This window comes from Melozone crissalis, unplaced genomic scaffold (assembly GCF_028551555.1).
Source record: "Melozone crissalis strain CALT ecotype California unplaced genomic scaffold, PUWL_Pcris_2 ptg000005l_1, whole genome shotgun sequence".
NCBI lineage: Eukaryota > Metazoa > Chordata > Aves > Passeriformes > Passerellidae > Melozone > Melozone crissalis.
This window is the reverse complement of record NW_026535783.1, coordinates 35,203,912-35,219,243: the sequence shown is the minus strand read 5'-3', so window position 1 is coordinate 35,219,243 and position 15,332 is coordinate 35,203,912. Positions and strand designations below refer to the sequence as shown.

The following is a 15,332-nucleotide window of genomic DNA, read 5'->3' as shown; positions in this document are numbered from 1 at the left end:
GTTTTCACTTTTTGATAGTAATGCTAATAGAAAGTTAGAATATTTTCATCTCATTTTTCAAGTCTTAATTATACATAGACCCTGTCACACATTGTGTCATTCAGAGTAATAAACATCAGATTTGACCTTTAAACATTTTGTTCTAATAAACCTAAAACACTTAGTTTTTTAGATGGCTTCATGTTTGTTATTCTTAAAAAAAATAAGTTCCTGGGTTTAGGAGCTGGGTATTGGGCTTCCTAAAATGTTTGCCTGTTCAGCAGAGTCAGTTGTTGTGTTTCAGCCTTACTGAGTATCCTGTAACCAATTGCCTTTGCTCTGGGGAGCTGGGAAGTTTTTCAGCAGTAACTCACAATGGCTGCAGATTTTCACTGGAATTTTCTCCTGCAGTTCTTGCAATAATTTTTTTTATGGTAACTATTTCTGCCATGAGTTAAAAAAACCCCACCTTTAAACAACTTATTTAAGTAGAAGAAGACATGCTCTTTGTATATATTTGGTGGTATTTTGATGTTGTTCTTTTGGGTGGTGCAGTGTACCTAAAATTTTATGCTTCCAGAACTCAGTATTGCCTTTGTACATTTATATGCAATTAATAATACTTCTGACATTAAATGTGGTTCTTTGCAAAGACAAGCAATTTTATGACTTTCAGTGTGTTTAAAACATTTGGCTTTTTTCCCAAAGATATTGAAACTCTTCTTTGTTTGAACAGATGTGTAAACCAAAGTATTACTGCCTTATATACTTTGGTCTTGTTTAATGAGAGATACATTGATGTACATTTTATGGGGGTTTAACATAACTTTAACACAGACATTTACATGGTTTGCCTTGTATTCTATTCAAGTTATACTTTCTTGAATCAAGTTATATTTTCTTGAATTAAATTATACAGCCCTAATTTCCTAACAGAGTGAAAAATAGCATAGTGAGATAAGAATACTGTAAGTATTTTTCATGAAAAAAATCCATAAAAATAAATATTTTTTAAGACCATGGTTTCTTTCTTCTTTGAAAATACATTTTCCAAGTAAAAAAGTTAACAAATATATACAGAGCCAGCAAGAGAACTGTAGAATATTTATCCTGTAGATAACATCTACTAATTCAGTCTTAATTTTGTTACTAGTATTATACTATTATTGGGAGAATAGGGTTTTTATCTTAATTGGGATGGGCTTTCAGTGTAGTTTAGAGTAACATAATGTTGAAGTAAAATTTTGGTCTTTGGAGCTGTACATTTGTCTTACAGTGAAAATTTATGTCTCTAGGTTCTGTAATATTAACATCTCTCTCTGTATGCTAGTTTGAGGTTACTTACCAAAGTAGTGGAGTGAGAACACATGTGAGATCCTAAGGCTCAAGAACATTGTGAGCAGCCCATGAAAATAAAGGAAATGGACATGGATCAAGTAGAAAAACATTGGGAAGAAACAGTGTAGATTTGAAACCAGATTTTGAACAGCAAATGACAAGGTGTGAGTGCAATTTGTGATTTAATCTCTAAAGTAGAGTCTGTAGGGAGACTGAGGATATCACTAAGCAGCTATGTTTTGGCGAAGGGGAAATTTTGGTGAGAATTTGTGAGAGTTTAAGAAAAATAATTCAGGTTTAAATAGGATCATATTTTTGTGCAAGATGTCAGAGAACCAAGACTTCCCTTCAATGTCCCTGGAATTTTGTGACTGAGCAGGGAGTGTGCATTTCAGCTCCAAATCCCAATCCTAGTGTTCAGTCTAGTAATGCTAGTTACAAGGGACAGAATTGGGTGCAGTTGGTTGCATTGTTACATCAGAGGCACAGCTGTTCTAATGACTTCCATGTCTCCTTTTACTAGAAAAATTATGAAGTTCCAGAAGACAATACTTCAGAGAAGAAAGTTGTTAAGGAAAGGCAAGAAATGTTGAAGAACAGTAAGCAACAGCATCTGTATGTTACACATCCTGTGACCCAGAGAAGCAAAAAAGTACACAGAGTAGGTTCAACCACCTTCTTGATTGGAAGGACACCCAAAGGAATACGCAGGTGAGACTGCTTTGGTGACTTGGAAGTAAAATTCTAAGGTTGAAACAAATTTCCTTTTGAGTAGTTGCATTTGTCTTTGTTTCAACCCTGCTGAGGCAATACTGTTATTTTCTGTGGCAAGAGTGGAATTAGTGGGAAACTTAGACTCACACTACTCTGAGTACTGTAATTAATTAATAAAATTAATTGAATCCACAAATTACTTGAACGTGTTGATTCAATGGTCATATATTACATAACTCTGTAGATGTCATCACTGCCTACTGATTTTGCCCAGATCTCATCACTTGCATTGAATGGCTGTTAAAAAAAAAGGGCTTCATGTTTCATTTTTAGCATGGGGCTCAATATTTTTCAATATCTCTTTTAATACTTTTTTCCCTCTGTTATTTTGGAGGGATAATAATTTTTTGTTTCCTTGTTTTCTGTTTTCCCAAATGATTGCTGTTATTAATACGAATATTGATTTCCATTGTTATGCAGATAGAAATTCAATAAAAATAGCCTGATGGTTTGTGGAAATAGAAAGTGGAAACCTGTAGCTGCATAGTCAAATCTACAGAATAGGTATTTGGTAAATATTTTCAATTTGCCTTGAGACAAGTAAATTACTATATGAAAGTTGGTATCTAGGTAATGCCTGTAAGCATTCAGAAGCTGTCATATCCACTAACTGGCTTCAGTTATCCCTACTGTTATTGTCAAAGTGCCAATAATTGTTCGGTTTTTTTACTATTATAGACACTGAAAATTATAAATATTTATTATGCAGGTAAAGGAGAACCCTTAATTCTAAAAATGTTCAAAATCTTAATTAGTTATGAAAAATCTATTGAGGTAAAATTTTCAAAGGTGTTGAAGTGATTTAGGCTGTTATTCCAAGATTTAAAGCCATATCTAGCAAAAAGCTGAAACAATTCACTCTTGAGCATTGGGCAGATTGTTTGTTAGCACCTGGCATACAGCTAGACTTTGTAGTACATGTGGATGTGCCATGGAGTGAATGAGGGTGATTACATGTCTCAGTTTGTTGTAATTGGAGGGCAGAGTGGGGAGCTGTCTGCAGTCACCACACTCAAATGATTGGAGCTACCCAGTCAAGTGGTATTTGAGGCAGACAGGGTTAAATCTTACTGCCTTTCGGAGCCCTCATAACAGGAAAGGCAACATATTTCATATCTTTTCTCCAATGGGGGATTGTTGATCACTCAACTAGAGTGATCTGTTTTAATTAGAGGTTGACTTTTTAGCAGAAACAAATATTCCATAATTCACTGGGGTAGGATGATGCAGACAATGTCTCCTGTGCATGCATTTATCCAATTTTTGTTTAGCAAGTCTTTTTTAAAAGGACTTGGAACAATTATTTCCTCCCCATTTCCCCACCCCCTTGTTAAGGGTGTCAGCATAACACATTTTTCCTTCTTGATAATTACAGGAGACAATTTGAGGAAATGGTATCTCACTTTAATATGGGATCAGTGAAGGACCTTGCAGAACACATTGCCAAAGCTACATCAGAAACCAGGCAGAAAATGTTGAAGGAATTCTATGTTTCCAAGCATCCGGAGATGGAGTCTTTCTTCTCACTTGAAATACCAGCAGAAGCTTCACATAACTGTGAGGAAAGCAAACTGGGTACAACACGCTTCAGAAAAAGAAAATCCATTGTTAATTTTGGAAGATCCGAGTCTAGACCTTCATCAGCTAAAGGACTGCTTCTGAGTGGAACTACAGAAACACAGACCCAGGAGGGCCATAAGGGAGAAGCAAAACAGCTTCACAGGGACTCCTACTTGCAAGATATGCTTGTTGATGCAAAATATAAACAGTCACCCACTATTGCTACTCAACATATCCAAAGAAGAAACAGTCAGGCATTCAAGGATTTTATGGCATCTGGCTCACGAAGCAGTAAATCAGAAATAATTGAGGTGCTGTCTGTAAAAAGTTGTGAAGGACAGCAAGACTCAGAAGAAACACAGCTGCCAAAGGAAAGATCCGTGTCTCAGTCAGAAAATGGAGAAAGAAAAGCTCAGATTTGCAAGAAAAATTCTTTTGTGGACTTACTTGGAGATACCTCTATTCTCAGTGAAATCTTCAGACATGATGGAAATGGGTCTACAGGATCACCAAGGACATTTTCTTCAGGACAAGCAGAAAAATCAAAGGGGAGACCAAAAGATTTCTGGGATATGCTGAATGAACAGAATGAGGACAGCCTCAGAAAGCTCACAGATATAGCAGTCATAGAGAAGCTTTGTGAAAGAGCCCCTCATTCCACAGTGACAGAAGAGAGAGAAGTGTGTGAAAGTTCTCTTTGGAAAAGAAATGAAACTTTTTTGTGGAAAAAATACAGTGCAGATGATTGAGATGAACCATCCACTGCTAAATCTTGTAGTGTAGTAAAATGAAAATTTTCTATGTAAGTTGCACTATAACTATTTTATTTGAACTTTGACAGCATTATGCCACAAAATATGGTAATTCCATGAATTTAAAGGTAAAACGATGAATTCATATTTATAGTGATACGGAATAACATTTTACAAGTAATTATTTATAAGTGAATATGTATGCAATTACACATGCAGTGTATAGTACATATGTGCATAGTCATGCCTATTTACTGTATGTTGTAACCTATGATATATAATGATTTCATATTAAATTTTTTTCGAATTTTCTGAATGTACTATACTTTCTTTAATTCTGATTATATTCCTCGGCTCAACAGAAGTACTAAGTAATTTTTTCCCTTTACTTCAATTTGGACACCAGCAGTCATCTCAACACAATTTAGGGATAACAGGATGTGACAATGATACTGCGTATATTTTCTGAGGTGCTAGAGACTGGAGGACTTCCTGAGACAAAGATGATGTCTTTGTGTCTAGTAGCTTTTGATGGATTTCCATTTTCCATGATTTTGCTCAGTCTCTGAAGCTGTGGACCTTTGAAATCTTCACAGTATCCTGTAATGGTGAGTTTCTCAGCTTGGTTGATGTGAAGAACCAAGTTTTTTTATTTGATCTTTCTCATTAAATTACATTGGGTGTCAAATTTCATCTCATCTACACTTTCATCTCCCTTTTTCTATAAACTGCTGTCATGTCTTTGTCAGGGAATATGCAGCACAGTATGTGTTGAAAATATGCAGTACAGTGTGTATGTGGTAAGGAATTTCAACATCTTGACAGGTTATAGTCTTGAATTCTGGATGTAATAAAACTTCCAGATGAAAACTATACTTCACAGATTGGAAGGGTGTAAGATACTCAGTGTCATATCTCATTTGCCAAATAGTCTGTCACATTTTTCAGTGCTATGGGACCGTGTGAAGAGTACCTTGTAACTAGAAGAGACCAGGGCTTCATGTTGCTCTGGAAACCTTGACCCTTTTTGATTTTTTTAAGCATTAGTATACATATACATGTATATAGGTTTTCATTCAGTATACTGTATAAATTGTTTTATGTGAAGGGTAAATGTTATGAAATTTTAAAACCCTGGACATTGAACCTACACAGCAGCAGTCTGTGAATGGTGGTAGTTTTTGTGGTCTGGAAGACTGCCCACTGGAAAATAAGCTTAAATTTGATCTGGTGCAGCTTCTACTTTAGGTCATGGGAAGCTGTTGTAGACTATACTCTGTCTCTGTGGTAGCCATTGTGCACATATTATAAGTGGAAACCATCTGAAATCCTGACTGTGAAATCTGACTTAACTACCTGAAACAGGGAGCTGAGTATGTAACATAAATTTTAAGGAATAAAAGCTTTAGGTTTTACAGGTAGCTAACATAAGTAAGATTAATGTATTCCCTAACTTCTTCTTACTCTATGCTGTTACCACTTTACTATACCAAATGGTATATTGGTCAGTTGGAGCAGCTTTTCAAGAAGAAGTATGAACTAAGAAAGTAGAAGAGGAAGCTGTAAGCTCTTACTCATTGGTACATTGGAATTACATACAGCTAAAGGAAGTCAGCCTAAGCTAGGTAATATCTACACCCTCATTGATGTTAATAAATGTGAGATAAATTAAGGCCTTTTGTTCATTTCATCAGTATTGATTTTCTTTACAGGTTAGTGTCCTTATGCTTAGAGAAGCAAATTGCTTCTTGGGTAAGAAAGAGAAAGTTTGATGGAATAAAAACTCTGGTCATCAAATAATTAAAAAAGAGGAAGGGAATAACCCCCTTATGTCAGCAAAAAGAGGAGCTAAGTGGCTTTAATTGCACCAAAGATAACTGATGCCAGTATTTGACATAATCAAAAATAAGAGAGAAAGGTACCTGCTGAAAGTTGCATGGATGAAGCTGTCCTTGTTTTAGGCCAGAAGGAGGGACTGATAACCTCTACCTAAGGGGTAGAAGGGGCTGGATAACCTTGTTTAATTTCAGCTGATATTGTGTACTGAAGGAAGGCTTCACCTTAGCACCATGTTTGTCAGTCATGGTGTGAATCAGTTGGTGCTAGACAGAGTGAAATCTGATTGGGATAGGTAAGATTTCTATTGATGACCAAGTACAAAGCTGTCATCATTTTCTTGAAGTAATCAGGAAGTTATGTTTCTCTTACAAGGTGATGGTATGCATAAATCAAAACTTCCATAGATGTGCATGTTTTATGCCAAATACTGACAGTATATTTGTGGAAATCTATTTGTTATATGCAATTGAATTGAGCTATGGGAACATGTCTTGAAGTAAGATTTATGTCACTCTGTAGCTTCCTGCAAATTTAATATATTTTACAAAGAAATATCACCTAAGCCATAAATATTGAAACTTAATGCCCTAGGGATCTGTCCATAAAATATTTTGGCTGTCAAGACATCTGTATAATTTAAAAAAATAAATCTACACAAATTTAAAAAAGAAGAATTTTACCTGTATTTGAGGACATAGTCTTCAAATATTAGAACTAAAGAGATCAATTCTGTCTTCTTAGAAATCTGTGGTTATCATTTTGTTTGGCTTTAAAAACAAAAATTATGGTGTGAAATTCATACTTCCATGTACAGATTCCATGCAGGAAGGCATGAACTATGGGAAAACCATAATAACCTCCTGGCATAAGGAAATAGCTTCATGATAGTTGTCACCTGACTGGAATAGAAATCATCCAGGAGATGGAGTGTCATTGCTTTCACATGGAAATTACTTGGTAGGTTTTACTATTCCTGATGGCAGCTCCCTTGTTTTTTTACTCATTGGTGTTTCTATAGGTCTGGCTGTGGGTCCCTGACCTTGCAGGTGGTACCAGTATTTCCATTATTGCCTTCAATAGAAATTCTTTGACTGGAAAAAAAACAGGTTTCCCATGAAATAGTAAAACAATTTGCCCTGTCTATGCTAACAAATGCAGCTATCCCAATCACAACCTTACAAGACCTAGGTAAAGACTCTATGTGTTCTGAGTCTGATTTGCAGTGAATTTTACATCATAAGTTGTTTTGCAAACTGGGGCTATACTTAGAACTGCATTTGGCAGTAGCTGAGTGCTACACAGATTCCATATTTGATCTGGGAGAGGGAGACAGAGTAATTTCAGGTAATGAATGTGTTTGAGAAAGTCAGGGTGTGAACGCAAACATTTGTCAACACATTAAGACAGTTTGAAAGGATACATTTGCTTATCTTTAGCAGGTCATGACTTTGAGCACCAGAAAGCAGACTGATGCCAGTGCCATGGCTTCAGTACAGGGTGTAAAAACCAGCATTATGAAGAGGCAAAGATTGTTAGTAATAACATAATCAGAGTATCACAGGATAATTCAAAAGTGATAATACAGTTACTATGTAAGAACATGATTACTTAAGTTACTTCCTTAGATATCTTAACTGCAGAAGGAGGAGAGGATTTTGTTCTTCCAAGAAAGCATTTAAGTGCCTTTGCTGCTACGTATTTTTCTATTCCTGCAGTGTCCTGCATATCTTTTTCAGTGCATACCTTCCAGCTTATGCAACAAATGGTGTAATATTGGTACAAATACTCTCTCCTGTTTGTGCATTCCCCAGTTCAGTACATCTTGACTTGGTCCATTCTATAAAAAAAGAGTAATCACCACTTAAGTTGACATCATGTCAGAATCTACCTTCCTTTTGAGGGTACCTGAAAAGTAGATAATTGGCTAGGGATGATTAAGGAGATGCAATTTCTCCTGTCGAAACTGGATGTCTAGATTGCAGATGAGAGAGGTAGGAGTGATTCAGAGCATTTAAGAGATATGCCTTTTGTCCTGTAGATCATGTGTGAATCATAGCAGTGTCAGCTAATTCTGAAAGAGGAAGAGAGTACATCTAAACAGATGATTGGAGGTCTTCAGAGTTGTTTGCTGGGCATCCTAACCTTTGTTTAGTTGGCATCAGAAAGCTGAATCTCCTTTTCAAAGATCATGTGAAGACTGTGCTCTGAAACAAAAGATGTAATTGAACGTAATATGCATGATACTTGAAGACAGATTGTTTCAGTTGTTCTCAGAGGTTTGCCTGAGCTAAGAGGATGCAATTGAGTGGTCAGAACCTGACCCAGTGTCTGTGTCAACACAGTATGACTGAATTGAGACTGTATACACAACTTGCACAAGCTGGAGCATAAGCAGGGCCACTCACTAAAGCATTGTTTTCTGAAAATATGCAGAGACAGTTTAATTACATTAAAATTTGCATTGGTCTGTTGTAACGTGTCACAGTGGCTGAATGTTATTTGTATATTTAGTAGCAGCATTCTCAGTCCCTAACACTGTAGCTGGTGAAGACAATGGCTTATCAGTGGAGATAGCTGGGATGCTAAACAAGTATCATCTAGCCTCAGTGTGAATCTGTTTTTTCTTCAGCAGAACTGTACTAGAGGGGTTTTATTTCCCTTTGTTTGTGTTGAGTTATTTCCATCATGTGTATGTTCATGTAAATGTGATCTACTGTATCATCCTGAAAATCATTCTATGCTATGCTACTTACTTTAGAAACAAATAGAATATGTCTCTTTATATTGTTTGAGGTAAGTGCACACAACTGTCATCAGTCCTTGCCTCTCCATGATTCAGACTGTGATGGAACATCTGTGACAGTTTCTGCTTGTTCTGGTTTATAATTCTGCAGCAAGGAAAACATTCATACTGTGGTTTGATTGGAAATGTAATTTAATTATGTATGTATGTAGTTTAAGGAATCAGCTCTGAGAAAGCTGATTCCTTAAAACATCTCTTTTGTGCTTTTGTTTCTTCACCTCCACAGCAAACTCAGAGATTGGTCCCTCAATATATTTATACAGTAACAGCATAACTAGAGGCATTTATGCTCATCTTGCCTTTCTGCCCTCACTGTTTTGTAGTTGTGGTTATATATATGGCTGTAATTACAATACGCTAATTCTAATTTAAGAGTCACATACTTGGAGTATTGAGGAATATCTCCTAGTAAAATATTGAGATCCTGTTCTGCTTCTGATGCGTCACTCTGCACTCTTTAGAAAAAAGAGAACCTGTGTTCCTTCTAACGGACATTTCCTATACATTGCTATGTGCCCTAATCATTAGAGTTAGATAATTTATATTTAATATATATGTACTTACTCATGTACTGCCTTTATATTATATACTATACATACCTATGTATATATAAATTAGAATTATGCATTATAATCAACTTCTAGCACACAGTTCAAGAAATTATGATTATGAAATAAGTATTTTATGCATGAGGCAAGAGAAATATTAGATATTTTATCTTAATATTTGACATACTGCTGTTTGATCCTTGGGAACACAGAAAAATTTTGTGGTTTAGAATTTTGTGGTTCTATCAAATTGTAACTGGGTAATTTGCCATCTCATGGTCTTCTATGTCAAACTTTTAGACTGATGAGAAACAAATGAGAAGTGGTAACATCAGAAATACCTGAATTCAGTGCCATTCATCTCTCTGATTCTTTGTAAACTGTGCAGAAGAGAATGTGCAGTTTCTTACTTTGTGCTTAGACTGCGCAGTCTATTTTTAGGTTGGACTAAACTGTGGTATTTCTCTTGAAACATTTCTGGATAAATTAAGAAATTTTCTTTGTAAATTCCATTTCGCTAAAAGAAATAGAAGCTAAAAAGTAACAATTGGACTTCCTATTGCTTATGTAATGAAAAAGTTAGAATAAGAATTTAATATTTATTAATTAAATAATCCTCTTTAGTAATGAGAAAAGCTGTTTATAGTGGTGGGAGTTTTTAAAATGTTTTCATTTACCCTTTGGTTCAAGCATTCTATGCATTAAGGTTCCTGAATGCCAGTGAAAGGAATAACCTGACTAGTGACTGAAAAAGCCAAAGACATTGAACTTGTTTGCATCTGGAGACCCTGATGTCCAGTGTCAAAACTGCCACCCCTACCCTAAAAAAGGTAAAGGTTTAGGCCTTTTTGCAGAGTTCACTCTACATGGTTAGGTATTTAGGCTGTGATGATAGATTGAGTGTGGTTACAGTTTTTCATCTCATACATGAAGTTTTTGCTTCTAACCATGAGAAGAGACATTTGTAACCTGGTAGTCTGGTAGGTAGTAGGATGATGTCTCTGAAAATAAAAAATCCTGGTAAGAAAACAATTTATGAAGTTCTAGGGGAATTTAAAAAATAGATCAAGACACTTTTATTTTACTTACCTCACCATCAACATCTCAACATCTTAGGAAATAGTGTGTTTAAGACCCAGAGTGACCAATAAAACCCTCTGTAATTGACTTGCTATACTTTAAGCATGTCACTTTTTAAGCAAAAGTTTATGTTTTGTTGTTTTATTCCTTCAGGAATGAGAAGTGGGTATTCAAAACCTCTGGGAAGCCTCAGTGAATCTGGTCTTCCTGGCAGCAGAGAACTTTCATTTTTAACCTTGCAGGATTACAGCATGACAGATTGGAAGTTTGTGATCTGTGTCTGGCTTTATCTTTTGGTTTTCAGTTGGTGAACTGGGAACTAACTAGAAGAGGTTATAACTACCCAGTAGCTTGATTGGGATGCACTGAGATAGTAGCCCACAGTGCAACTGTGCTTGACAGCTGCAGAGGCTGCTGCTGGTCTGTGGTGCAACCTGGGGTTTCTTCTCCTTGGCCTTGTGCTCAGACAGAGGGGAAAAACCGTAAATCTTAAGGGAGAGAGATAAAATGATCTCTTTAGAAATGTGGTGATCTGCAGAGAAGGGAGGGCAATATCTCTGTGGAAAGTTAGTATTGCTAAGCATACAGTAGAAGACTAGACAGGATGCATGAGCAGTTGTAATGCTGTCATTTTCCAGCTTCTGAGTGTTTTTATAACTTTATTATTTCTTGCGCAGTTCTGAAAAGGTGATTTTTGAAAACTTTCAAACAAAACCGTAAGGAGAAGGGTTTTCCTTTACTCAGAAGTGATTGATTCCTGTGTGGATCATTATGAAAATTTGGAATCATAATTCCAATTACTTGATCAATTGGAGTTGCTGATAGCACTGGATTACAGTCTCTTTTGTAGACTAGCCAGTTAGGAGAGGAAAGGATGTAGTTGTTAGTAGATGTCACAGAAACTGGTTGAAAACAAAAGAGTGCAGGCATCTGTGAAATCTTGGTTCTATTCTGCAGTCTGGAGACAGTGTTTGTGTATTTAACACAGTGGATCATTATGCCCTGCCTATGTTGCATCTGTCTCTTGAAGTCTGCTCTGCTTTCTATTTCTTTCTTGTTAGCCCAAGCTCTCCTTTCCAAGCTAATGAGCTTCCTCATTTTTCTGCATGGGCACCATCAATGAGTATTGATGGAACAACAGGCAGGATTTCTCAGCTCTCAGTTCTGGTGCCACAGCAGCTTCTGGAGGCCAGTACCATAAATTGCATGAAAAGACCCAAAATGCTCTATAAATCCTTTTGTAATTGTGGAGTCACTCAGTTCATCTGTGGGAAGGACATGCATTTAGTCTGGTGATGGAGGAAGTGTATGAGTCAAGGTAGTAATCTGTTTTAGTAGAGTGTTCAGAAAATAATTTTGTTCTCTCTAGGAGATTTGCATGAAGTATGGGTAAACCATAGTGTTTAGAACCTGGCCAAAATTTGGCATGTTTTCAGAAGGCTGTTACTGGGCATGATTGCTTGCAGTAAGGTAACCCCTCTTGCCACCCACAGTATCTCTCCCCAAACATGCAAACAAAATAGATTCTCAGTGAAATGGCTATAGAAAAAACATGAGGGAAAGTGCAATTGATCCCCTTTAGTCCCCTCTTCAGAAAGCTGTTTTAGTTGAAACTTAGGAGAAAAAATTTAGCCTGATAGACATGCAGCAGGAAGAATTTCAACTTGAGCACTTCGTTTGACAAAGTTATGAGCAACTGAATTAGGGTCCTCTAACAGAAAGTGTTATACAAACTTCATTGGTGGAAGTATCACCAATGTGTATGATATGAATATAGATGTACACTTGTATGCATAAGCAGATAGTATCAGTGACTCAGTTGTGTGATGGTATTACTGATCAGGTACAAGGCAATAGAAAAGGCACAGGAATCAGTCTGTAAGCACCTTTGCTTGTCCTATTTAAGCTTTGCAGGAGCAGTTCAACAGTGATGCTCCAATTGTAATGCGGGAGAACTCCTTACTTGTTGAAGACAGCAAAGCTACTTATTTTAGTCCAGCATAAAGGAAATATTTAAGGAGAGGAGCTGCTGAGCAGGAGTCTGCCTGCTATTTCATTGTTTAAGTGTCTCATTGTTTAAGAAATCATTTGGTGTAAGGCTGTGAAGAATTAAGCTTAGGAGCGGGTATTGAAGCTGTGGACGAACAGCTGTGGAAGAGTTTTCCCTTTGCCTTTTCTGTGTGTAGTTTGTTCCCAACAGCCATACAGTATAGGTCCTCTGCTTAGGAGAGGAAAGAATGTGAGTTTTTAATATGCAATAAACTTATCTTCTTGGCTTACTTCTTTTTATAATTATAATGTAAAATAATATTTGAAACACTCAGTGATTTTAGCTTAACTAAACAAGTAGTGACAGAACCAACATTAGTCTCTAGGAAAATTGTGGGAAGGACTTCTCATCTCCCTGTTCAGTAAAAATAGCTTTAATATGTTTGCATCAGCAGTTTCTCCTCTTGAAAGTATGTAGATGGCACAAGCTTTTTGCTATTTCTCTTTGGCATGGTATGCACATACTGTAGTAATCCATTTTTTTCATCAGTGCGTTACTAATAATGAGCCACCTAAGCTCTGAAAACCTCCCTCTGCTCTTAGCTGTAAAGGAATGCTTAAAGGATTTAGGGATGTCAGTCATCATCTGGTTTTTTAGCAGGGGTGTGTATATGTGTGCGCAGGGACGAGGGGAAGAGAGCCCAAGCTGGAGTTCAGAAATTACACTCTGTGTGTGGTCTGAGGTTATTTCTCATTTCATGAAGTGCATGCTTCATTCCTGGCTCAGACAAACTTGCACGTCACTGAATAAGTCCCTTATCCAGTTTCCAAAACACTGAAGAGATTTGAAAGGGCTCCATGGGTGGACTGCTACTATCAGCAAAAGCAAATAAGCTAGCCTATTTAGTTAAGCATTTTTTAATACTTAAGCAGAATAACTGATAGCAACACTTGAACAGTTGTGGCCAGCCAAGGGAAGAGAAGGAAGAGAAAAAAGCACACAAGTTTAAGCAGTCATACATTAATTAACATTAAAGGCTGCGTTATAGTTCCTGGTGTGTGAAGGTGCTGTCTGATCAGTCCAGGAAGAACACTAGGGAATGATTAAATGAACTGCCTGTGCTTCTAACAGTCCCCAGTGGTCTACTGGTCACAGTTTATTCAGCATTTCACCTTCCTTTAATCAAAAGTTGTGCAAAATTATTATTGTAAGCCCCAGAAAGATCAATCTAAAGAATCCTCGTATCAAGCTGGTTTGCTGTCCAAAATACATAAATGGCTCTACCCTGGAATACTACAAATATCTAGCAACAAAGCGTTATTGTAGCAAATTTTAGCTCTGTAATAAATCTCAGTATCCAAAATAAATGATGGTTCATTTCGTGGCAGAAAGGAAATACAGCAAACAAACAAAATATTACTGTTCATTAAATTTGAAATTGTTTGGCCAGAATGTGGTTGAGTACTCCAAATCCTATTTTCCATCCTGTATTCAATAATCAGAATATTTCTAATCTTGATACATTGACTCCATACAAGCAGTGTAGCTAGCTCTGCAATTGCCAGATCCGTGTATTTAAAGATTAACTCCAGTATAGCTCTGAACTAAATTGACACAAAAGAATCTCTTTTAAAGAGATTAAAGACAGAAGTCTTTTAAAGACAGAAGTCTTGTATCCTGAGAGATCAGGATCTGTGAAAACCTAGGCAGGGCAAAATGTGGTAACATAATTTGATGAAAGCATCTTGTGACAGATAGGCAACAATGGTCTCCTTACCTTGGGTAGCCCAGCCTGGGTCCACACCTCTCCGAGGTCTAGCAGGGTGCATGGCTAGAGGCCTTTGCCCAAGGATTGAGGTTCCTGCTTCCTTGTGGCATGAGAGAAGAAATCATCAGGCTGTGGATAGGGGGTTTTGCTGAAACCTTTGCAACCCAGAATGCAACTTCAAATACTTCTCACCTCCCAGTACCAATGTTAAATTAGGAACCAAGGGTCTCATGCTCTGAATAAACAGTTGAGAAATTAATGTTGCCAAGAGCCTGTTGAATTGTAGGGAAGAGGCTAGAGGTATTTGATGGTTGTGTTTCTTTTGTGACATTAGCAACTCTTACTTGCCTAGTGTGGGCCAAAGACAGATGAATTGCTAAGCCACATTGCGTGTTGTCTTTTCAGGATGCATGGATCCAGAAAGAACTGGTGACTGTGTAGCTCTTGTCTGTGTTCACAGGCTACTGCCACAGGTTGTCTCCATCACATCTTCAGTGTGGGAAATAAGGGGCAGGTTTACCCTTCCCTTTGATGGCATATTTGCCTCTGTGCCTCGTTTCCCCCTCCCCACAGGGAAAATGAAGCACAAGGCAAGCAAACTGCATGTGCAAAAACTCTGTGATGGACACCCAGGTTGACATAGAGACCTTACCTGTGAAACTGTTCTTCCTTTCTTAGATTGTGTAATGTGTGATCTGTCTGCAGGAGATTTCCTGCTGTACTGCTTGACAGATCTGATGAACAGTAGGCACTGAAGAGAGTTGTGGCATGGACCACATTCAAGGATGAATGCCATGAAAATCCCTAAAGCATGTGCAGTTACTGTCTGGTTGGGTTGGAGACAATATAGACCATGAAAATAAATTTTTTAGGGCATCTGTAATGAAAGTTAAGGGTAAAC

General features: G+C 37.1%; 1 pseudogene; it reads left to right on the top strand.

The window, feature by feature from the left end:
- Positions 1 to 1,246: 1,246 nt before the first annotated feature.
- On the top strand, positions 1,247 to 4,442 carry LOC128945653 (DNA excision repair protein ERCC-6-like 2; annotated as a pseudogene).
- Positions 4,443 to 15,332: the final 10,890 nt, after the last annotated feature.